This window comes from Oratosquilla oratoria, chromosome 40 (assembly GCF_046742065.1).
Source record: "Oratosquilla oratoria isolate Oo_2021 chromosome 40, ASM4674206v1, whole genome shotgun sequence".
Lineage (NCBI taxonomy): Eukaryota > Metazoa > Arthropoda > Malacostraca > Stomatopoda > Squillidae > Oratosquilla > Oratosquilla oratoria.
In genome coordinates this window covers 36216740-36226739 of record NC_134816.1, presented here as the reverse complement: position 1 = coordinate 36226739, position 10000 = coordinate 36216740, and positions in this window count along the sequence as shown.

Below are 10000 nucleotides of genomic sequence, written 5' to 3'. Positions count from 1 at the left end.
GTCAGAGATTTTAGAAGTGATCAGTCTCCAAGCGGAAAATAATATTGTGTTACTCTGGTCCGTAGGGGTTTCACTGAAATCCCTAAAACACGGACTGCGTAAGACTCGCGCAGCCAATACTCCACATGAGGTCGGGCTCGGAAAGTGGAGGAGTGAAGGAGGGAAGAAGGAGGAGAGAGGAAGAGAAGGAGGAGGAGGAGGAGGAGGAGGAGGGGATGGGAGAGTGAGAAGGAGGAAGGGGAGGAGAGAGGAGGAGGAGGAGGGCTGGGGAGAGTGGGAAGGAGGAAGGGGAAAGAGAAGGGAAGGGAGGAGGAGGAGGATGGAAGAGGAAAGGAGGAAAAGCGGGAAGAGAAAGGGAGGAGAAAGGAAAGGAAGAGGAGAAGTAGGAGGAAGAGAACGGGGTGGGGAGCATGGGAGGGAGGAAGGGAGGAGGAGGAGGAGAGGAGGCATTCCCTCTTCAAATCTCCATCTGGAGGTGGAGCCCCGAGGGGCTGGTTTTCGGTGTCAGAATTGGGCACAAGATCTCTCATCAGTTTCGGCTTTCCCGCCAGCACCATAAGTCAGCGATTGATCCCCTCCTCCTCCTCCTCCTCCTCCTCCTCCTCCTCCCCTCCCCTCCTCCTCCTCCCCTCCTCCTTCTCCCCTCCTCCCCTCCTCCTTCTCCCCTCCTCCTTCTCCCCTCCTCCTTCTCCTCCTCCTCCTCCTCCTCCTCCTCCTCCTCCTCCTCCTCCTCCTCCTCCTTCCTCCTCACCTCCTCCCCGCCTCCTTCTCCTCCTTCTCCTCCTTCTTCTCTTCCTCCTCCTCCTCTTCCTCCTCCTCTTCCTCCTCCTCCTCCTACTCCTACTCCTCCTACTCCCCCTCCTCCTCCCTCTCCTCCTCCTCCTCCTCCTATTCTTCCTCTTCCTTATCCTCTTCCTGTTAGCCTGTAACATCGATACAACGCCACGCTAATACAACAGTTAACAGTTAAATGGTTCATCTTGAAGAAATCATAAGGGAGGTCTCGAGTGACAGCCCAGAGTCAGGCATACAGACATACAGACAGACAGATAGACAGACAGACAGACAGACAGACAGACAGACAGACAGACAAACGCAGCCGGACAGAGAACCAGACAGACAACTAAACAAACAGACAGACAGACACAGAAAAAGTGACAGACAGACGGATAGATAGACAGACTAAATGGCTGTGAATTAACTCTTCTTTTTAGTGATTACGCACACTAATTAATTACCATTTAATCCTTAGTTGTGAAGGAATACACTAACAACCCACTAAGTCCGTTTCAGTGAGACAATGAAAGGTCGAAAATGAGCCTCTTAGAGGGAGGGAACTCTGTCTATAGGCCATAAGGTCGCTCACCGACTTGGGGCACCGATGACGTCATCTCTGAACAAAGTGACGTCATATTTCATTATCTCTTAAACTAAAAGGTACATTTTCTCAAATTTCTCTTAGGATTAAATATCAGTAAATAAGACGATTTATTCTCGTAGAGAAATAAGAGATGGAGGAGATATACAGACATTTTCCACTGACCGACTGACCGGCTTACTGACCGACTCACTGACAGGTCATTTTACGAAGTCTGGCTACTGACCTGAACAACCCTTCCTTGCCTCAATTTCCATGATTTCATTATTCATCCAGAATCGAAATTGAAGTTGATGTCACGGTGGCAATCAACTCGCCACTTGAAACATATTAGATCGGCTATCCCATACTACTCCACCGCCCAGCGCTCAGCTCGCGGCCTCATTCCGTTTTCTGTTGTGGCTCTAGATTCTAGATTCAAAGAGATTCGTTCTAGAGTCTAGAACGAATTTCTTTGAAAAGGTTTCAGTAGTGTTGGCTCTCTCTCTCTTTCTCTCTCTCTCTCTCTCTCTCTCTCTCTCTCTCTCTCTCTCTCTCTCTCTAACTCTCTCTAAATTGTTCTGCAGACGACGTGTGTGTGGTCGACATTAGAAAGAGCCAGTTATACTAGTAATGATGATGATAATAATGATAATAATGATAGTGATAATAATAATTATATAATAATAACAATAATAACAACAACAACGATAATGGTGATAGTGATAATTAGTAACAACGACGAAGACGATAACGACTATAACGATGACGACGACGACGATGATGATGATGATAATAATAACAATAATAATAATAATAGTAATGGTCCAGTCCTAAGGAAGGAGAGAGAGAGAGAGGGAGGGAACGTGGATGGGAAGAAAAAGAAGAAAGTTAAGAGAGAGAGAGAGAGAGAGAGAATTGCAACCACGTCAGATGAAATGAAAAAAAAGAGGAGGAAGATATTGGGAAAAAAAAGAGTAAGAAAGCTTGCTACCGCTGTAGCGTTGAGGTCTGCATCTGTTGATGGTGTTCAATGGTGTATTTCGAAGATCCCCTGGAAATGTGAGTGTGTTGGTGTAATGGTGTAAAGGTGGTGGTGGTGATAGTGGTGGTGGTGGTGGAAGTGGTGGCGTTGTGATGATGATAATGATGTCAGTGATGTCAGTGGTGGTGTTTGTGTTGGTAGTGGTGGTAGTGGATTCAGTGACACTGGTTCTGGCTGTTGGCACTATTACGTCATAAATGGTTGGCACTATTACGTCATAAATGGTTGGCACTGTTACGTTATAAACTGGCACTGTTACGTCATAAATGGTTGGCACTGTTACGTCATAAATTGTTGGCACTGTTACGTCATAAACTGTTGGCACTGTTACGTCATAAATTATTGGCACACGTCATAAATGGTTGGCACTGTTGCGTCATAAAATGTTGGCACTGTTACGTCATAAATGGTTGGCACTCCTGAAGGAGCCGTTCAGGATAAAAGTGGAACCATTGATGCATTAAGGACAATTTTGGAACCCGTTGGTTGACTGTGTGACGCGCGGGTGACGTGTTGTGACGTCATGTGACGTCATGTGACGTAACATGATGTAACAATTCTTCGATTTTCGTCTTCTGCAGAGGTCATTAGCACCTGGGACTGGAATCTTGGCCATGCAATTCAAATTTGGCTTTCCAGACGATCTTCTTTTGTACCATTCCCATTCCAGTCTCGCCTCTGTTCCATGCTAGAGATGACGTCATCACTCCATACAGAACTCCTCCTCTTCATCCTCTTCCTGAGTTCCTTATGGCGACAATTTTCCCTCTTCCTCTTCTTAACCCCCCCCCCCCCGTCAGCCGAATGAAACCTTCCGGGAGGCTGAATGAAGAATATAAGACCATAAGGCCTACACTAGGTAGTTCACCTGTCGCTAGCCACAATAGGATTGGCCAAGGGCGTCGGGGTAGTCAAGGGCCCAACAGTGGTTAGATTGTTACCCTCGTCTCTAATTGGTTGTTAGGGCCTCTCCTCATAGACACATCAAGCTAGTCCAATTATGAAATGTGTTCACGGAATTAGTTATAAATTGGTTTCTAACTTTTTCAATATCTTTTAAAAGGCGGTAGTGTATGCATATATATATATATATATATATATATGTATATGTATATATATATGTGTGTGTGTATATAATATATTTACATATATATATATATATATATATATATATATATATATATATATATATACGCTGCCACAGAACAAGATGGAACTACTCACCGTATATGTCGTATAAGTATAAAGATGATGAGAAGATAGTAAAAAAAATATTATGAAAAGAAATGTGACCCCCACAAGTAAAGGCGACAAATTATCACTCATAACCTATTACAGGAACAGAAAGACATCTTTTCTATTTCTAAGAAACAACACCGCACCAAAATATCATGGAATTCGTCAATCCCACGTAGTGTACCAATTCACTTGCCCAGAGGAGGACTGTACGCCCCTATCTGCCTACGTGGGAAGGACAACTGCCACTCTGTTCGGACGAATCACCCTCCATAAGGAGAACCTAAACACCGCCTTTGGACCTACCACAGACGCCATCTCGACATGGAAACCATGATAAGTATTACAGAAATTGTCGCAGATGAGAAGAACCTCCAACGCCTGACCATCCTGGAGGCTGTAATTGTATAAGACTTACAACCTGCTGTTAATGTACAAGCTAATGATATCTCTCCTTCCTAGCATGAAACCTACCCGTAGGAGACATTTGACTACAAGAATAGAGCCCCAAGTTCAGAGGACAACCACACACAGGCACCCCACGGAGGCTCAGACTACACAAAAGCACCCCACGGAGCCCCAAAATTCATGCCTAAGACGATCAGCTAGGCTGAGGAATCAACAAAATGGCGCCAGCCAGGCTGAGGAGAGCCAAGCGTGACCTCTCTAAGATTTGTCCTACTTTTTATATATAGATCACTCGTTTACATGTCTACATTCCAACTAAAGGTGCAGAATGATCTGCGAAACGTCTTTTTTTTCTGTTGTGTTTCGTTTTTTGTTTTGTTTTCTGTATTTTGTGTTTAACTTTGCCAATATAAGTTCCCAATATCTATTGGAAATTTACTTCTTCCCCTCTCTTTTCCACAGAAACCTACTTTGCGAAAGCTTACGAAAAAAAAAGAATTTCTAATTAAATTGCTGTCGTTTTCAACAGAATATGCTTGAAAGAGAATCTCCTGTGTGTGTGTGTGTGTACAAACACACACACACATATACGAGTATATATAATATATATATATATATATATATATATATATGTATGTATGCATGTATGTATGTATGTATTGTAGTAACCAGAGATATATGTGATCTTTTAGTATATTATTTGATCTTGCATATGATTACATCGCATAAAACTCTAAAATGGGCGGTTTTAATATCTGGGAGTTGCTTATGTGTGTCTTGAGCCCAGTCAGTTGTCAATTACCACAAGACATAACAGAGTGTGTATGTATAAATATATATATATATATATATATATATATATATATATATATATATGTATGTATGTATATGTATCGCTACTTGGATCGTGTCCTAAAATTCTGTTTTCAAAAGAGTTCAAGTCTGGTGTGAGGGTGGAGAGGGAGGGAGGAGGTGAGTTCCAGAGCCTCCGGATGTAGATAAAAATCGAAACGTCCTGGCTAAGGTATTTGCACAGAAATAAAAAAGGGGCAACGAAAGGTTCTCACTTGTCATTGACCAAGGCTGCGTGGCCTTTGTCGTTGTGTGCATCTTTCAGGCGTGTCCACACGCATGTCACAGACATGTGACCAACACGGAGAAACCCCAACGGGAGCCGGAAACGGGTGTGTGTCATTTCGCCGGATTTGCAGCTTGTTTTGGCCACAGAAATGTGAAACAGGGTCGGTCACATGTCGCTCGCTGGGCGCCACAATTGTCGCTTGGCGGCAGGCAGAAGCAGAAAGGTAGGTAGGCGGTTTGGCGCTTTGACAATTAAACTTGTGCTGTCGCCCGCCTTGCACTAATTTTGCTCAGGCTTTCTGCAGATAATCATTGTTGTTAAATATACTTTTACGTGGAGTGGAGTTTACCATAATTCTCTCTCTCCCTCTCTCTCTCTCTCTCTCCCTCTCTCTCTCTCTCTCTCTTTTTTTTTTTTTTTTTTTTCTTGGTATGGAGCGATGGTCCGTGTCGTTGATTAAGAACGTATACGTGACACGTGGCACCTTCCTGGGGGGAGAGGATCACATCAGACCCTTCAGGAGTGCCACGGAGCGCGCGTCCGTCCGTTGCGTTACAGTGCCAAGGGAAATGAATAATCGAGAAGGGAATCCACCTGAGTATACAGTGAGCCTCAGCATTACCCAAATGATTTTGAATCCAGGAGCTTTTATCAAGTCCCACGTGCAAGTGCGCACGTGTGTGTGTGCGTGCGTGTATTCACCTCGGATCTGCTGCAGTCTCTGTCGAGACAGCCAGACACCAACCTACGGCAGTGAGCTCAGAGCTCAGAGCTCCTTATTAGTGTGTGTGTGTGTGTGCGTGCGTGTGTGTGTGTGTGTGTGTGTGTGTGTGTGTGTGTGTGTGTGTGTGATTCACCACCTCCATGGTCTTGGATCACGTGTTGGACTCGTGATCGATAGTTATTTCCCTCCCGGGAGAGAGCTCAGAGCTCATATATGACTGATCTATGGATAATGCTGTGACCTAAAACGCACACACACACCCAACTCCCCGCCAACGAAAGTTGGAGTAACGACTCGCAGCGCATTGATATTGATTTTTTTTTAATCCTGGGCGGGATTCGAACCCGGACCGCCGTAATGGCAATGTCAGGGTATTCAAGAAACTTAAATTTAGCTTTCAATGGTCAAGAACTGCCTCAAGATCAATGAAAATCTTAGATTCATAGGTCTACGAGTATAATGAAAGTAGAATTAATCATGAAATGATGACCAAGATCAAGAAATTCTCTGAAATTTTTGGTTCACTTTATTTCGAAATTCCCAGATTTAACGAAAAGTCATAGTCAAAATATGTGCAACTTTCTTACACTTGATCTTTCTGTATGGCGGTGAGACATGAACATTCACTAGCAGAAGGCGTTCCAGGATCCAGGCGGCTGGAATGACGGTCTTTAGAATTCTATGTTGAATAAGAGAACAAAATGATATTCATAATGTGACCATGAGGAGAGAATTACTCGTACAAGTTGAAATGATCAATATCATTAGAAGAAACTAGCTAAGATGGTACGGCCCCCTCAAGTGAGTGAACCAACCTTCCTGTTAGGTGTTTTTGAATAGATGCCTTTTATGAATAGGCATTCTCACTTTGTATTCTTATCTGACATGGCCTGTTGCCCACGCCTGATCCTCATGAAGCTTAAGGTCCAAGTTCTATACTCGACACTTCAGCCAATCGCAACAGGGCAAATGGTAATTGGTCTTTTCTGTTATCATTATGGGTTTGGTTGTGTCATTTTGTTGTGGACACTGAACTGCCTAGTGTAAGCTTTATGGTCTCTTGCAGTTGTGTTGGTGTTTTGGGTGGACAACAGGATCTGATGGACACGTGGAACATGGACTACCGAAGTGGAAGAGGATGGTGGATGGATCCATCTGAGATAGGGATAGGTGGAAGAGGCCTATTAGAGCACTATTAGAGTCCTATTAGCCTGGACACGTCATTGGCGGATCAAAGGATCGGAACATCTCACAGCTTATATCTAGTTTCGTAGATTTCAAAATGTCTATTTCCCGTTTTTTTTATATTTATATGTGACCCCTTCTCTCTTCCTGGGGGCTGGGGAGGGGGGTTAGGGGGGTAATGAATGAAATAACCTGGAGACAGGGAGACGAAAGGGGGGGAATGCCCCCCCCACCCGGTACTGGGGGGGTTAATCCAAATAGACCCTTTCTGACGACAAAAATGACACAAGGAAAAGTGCCACGCGAATACAGAAGGGGTTCATTGACGTCATCGATGACGTCACTGTTTAGTGCCACCCCGAGTCGTCCATCGGAAAGGGTGGAACTTGCTGCCGATAATCTGATCGGGTAATGGGCCACTTAGGTGAAGGGGAAAAAAGATGGAAATTGAAAGTTAATGTCTTTGCCGAGGTGGTGCAGTTTCATCAACTGGCATAGGTGAGGTCGCCCTCCTCCTTACTCCCTCCTCCCCCTCCTCCTCCTCCTCCCTCCTCCCTCCTCCTTCCCTCCTCACCTCTTCCTCCTCCCCCCTTCCCCCCAGCTCACAATATGATTTTGATTTTTCTATTTTACTTCCGTTCGCTGTAAGAAGACGATTTTCGGGAACAAACGACGGGACACAAAAAAAAAAAAAAAAAAAAAAAAAATCGCCTGATGTAACTTAACTTGAACCCCCAGGAAACCTTCTCCACCCCCCAACCCCCCCCAACCCCCCCAACCCCTTCCGGACGAGGTAATCGGCGGAAGGGGAGGTCGCCTCTCCAAATGAAAAAAATGTGAGATCTATGAGTACTGCATTGGCGCGGGCGAAGCTTCGATCTCATTTTTTGAGTTTTAAATCTATTGATGACGTCACGGGGAGTGAATATCGTCTCCGGGCTGAAATTACGGTAATGAGTGGCTTCCGATGACATAGACACTCCATCAACTAGCTATCTGCACGGCTCCTGTGTGTGGGTGGGTGTGGATGTGGGTGGGTGTGCAGATGTGTGTGGGTGGATGGATGGGTGTGTGGGCGTGTGGATGTGGGTGGGTGTGCGGATGTGTGTGGGTGGATGGATGGGTGTGTGGGAGTGTGGATGTGAGTGGGTGTGTTTTTGTGTGTGGGTGGATGGATGGATGTGTGGGCATGTGGATGTGGGTGTGTGGGTGTGGATGCGGATGTGTGTGTGTGGGTGGATGGGTGTGTGAGTGTGTGTGGGCGTGTGGATGTGGGTGTGTGTGTGTGTGTGTGGATGCGGGTGTGTGGGTGGGTGGATGCGGGTGTGTGGGTGGGTGGATGGGTGTGTGAGTGTGGGTGGGCGTGTAGATGTGTAGGTGTGTTAATGGGCTGCATGGGTGTTAATGTGCGGGTGTGGGTGAGTGTATACAGGAAAGAAGCAACGCTCGTGGGGTCCAGTTTCTTATATATCATACATCAACTTCAGATTGCGCGAGCGAGGTGCATTCTCATCCCAAAATATATTCTTCAGGAAGTTTCTGTCATTAATAGTCTTCGTCTTTGATTCCAGGCTGTCTTTTGCAGTCTCATCCAAAAATCTCCTCTTCAAGAAGTTTCTGTCATTAACAGTCTTCGTCTTTGATTCCAGGCTGTCTTTTGCAGTCTCATCCAAAAATCTCCTCTTCAAGAAGTTTCTGTCATTAACAGTCTTCGTCTTTGATTCCAGGCTGTCTTTGCATTCCCATCACACTATCTTAAACCCCACCCCGATTCTACAGCCCTCTTCAAGAAGCTTATGCCAATGTCCTGTTGATCTCACATGCGAGTGAGCCACGCGGGGTGCGAACCCTGAGGTTATTTGTGTTGTGGTCTACGCCTTTTTTCATAAAGTTTGTATTGACAGAGCCCATATGCACCCAGGATTGCAAAAACGGCCGAGTTTCATACCCCTGTGTTATTACACTCCAGTCTACCCTTCCATGCCCTCTGTGCCATGTAAGAACATAAGAATGGAGGAGACTGCAGGAGACCATAAGGCCTACACTAGGTAGTTCCATGTCCATTACCAACTATCATCCCCCTCTTTAAACAACCGATAGTTTCAGCGCTCACTATATGGTCACTAAGTCTATTCTATTCGTTAACCACTCTTTTGATCAAACAGTTCTTACCAGTTTCTTCCTGAACTTAAATTTGATTAATTCAAATCCATTACTGCGAGTTCTGCCCTGTTGTCTTAATATGATGACCTTGCCTGCATCACCCTTGTTCTTTCGAGTCTGATTTGCCTGTCTTTTCCATTTCAACTTTGAATCAGATTGATTCTGTGTCAATTTTATCCTTTTTTTTCTAATCTTGAATAATTACATATTTCAATTCTATCGTTTCTTTTTCAGTTTTTCGTCCTGGAATTTTGCCTTCATCAGTACGAAGCAATTTTGTGTTTTTGTTTTTCTTTATCATACCATTCTCGTCACAGTAATCATATCCCCATTTACGCTGATACATATTACAATCACTTCGCCTGTCCACTCCGTTTTCTTCAAGTCGTATTTAATTCTTCTTCTTCTCGCTTAGGATTCCATCATTTCCACATTTCATTCCTCTTTTTTTTTCGTCCTCTGCCTTCCTATACAACAACTTCCTTAGTTTTGTTGTGAATGTGCAAGACAGTGAATAGGATTACTTGGAAATATTCTTATTTATAACCTCTTAAGAAGGATAATTGGAAGGGTAAATTATTTTCAGCTTGAGTCGTATCGTTATGGCAACATCGTCGCCATGGATGCGCTTTCAAGTCGACATGACGCCATCATTCGTGGCCCCGAAAGAGTTTATTTGTTTATCTATTATTTGTCATTTATTTCTTTGTTCATTTTATTTATTCACTTAGTTATTAATTATTTAATTTATTCACTCATTTTTTATTAGTCAGGTATACTGACTTTACCCATCAGAATTTT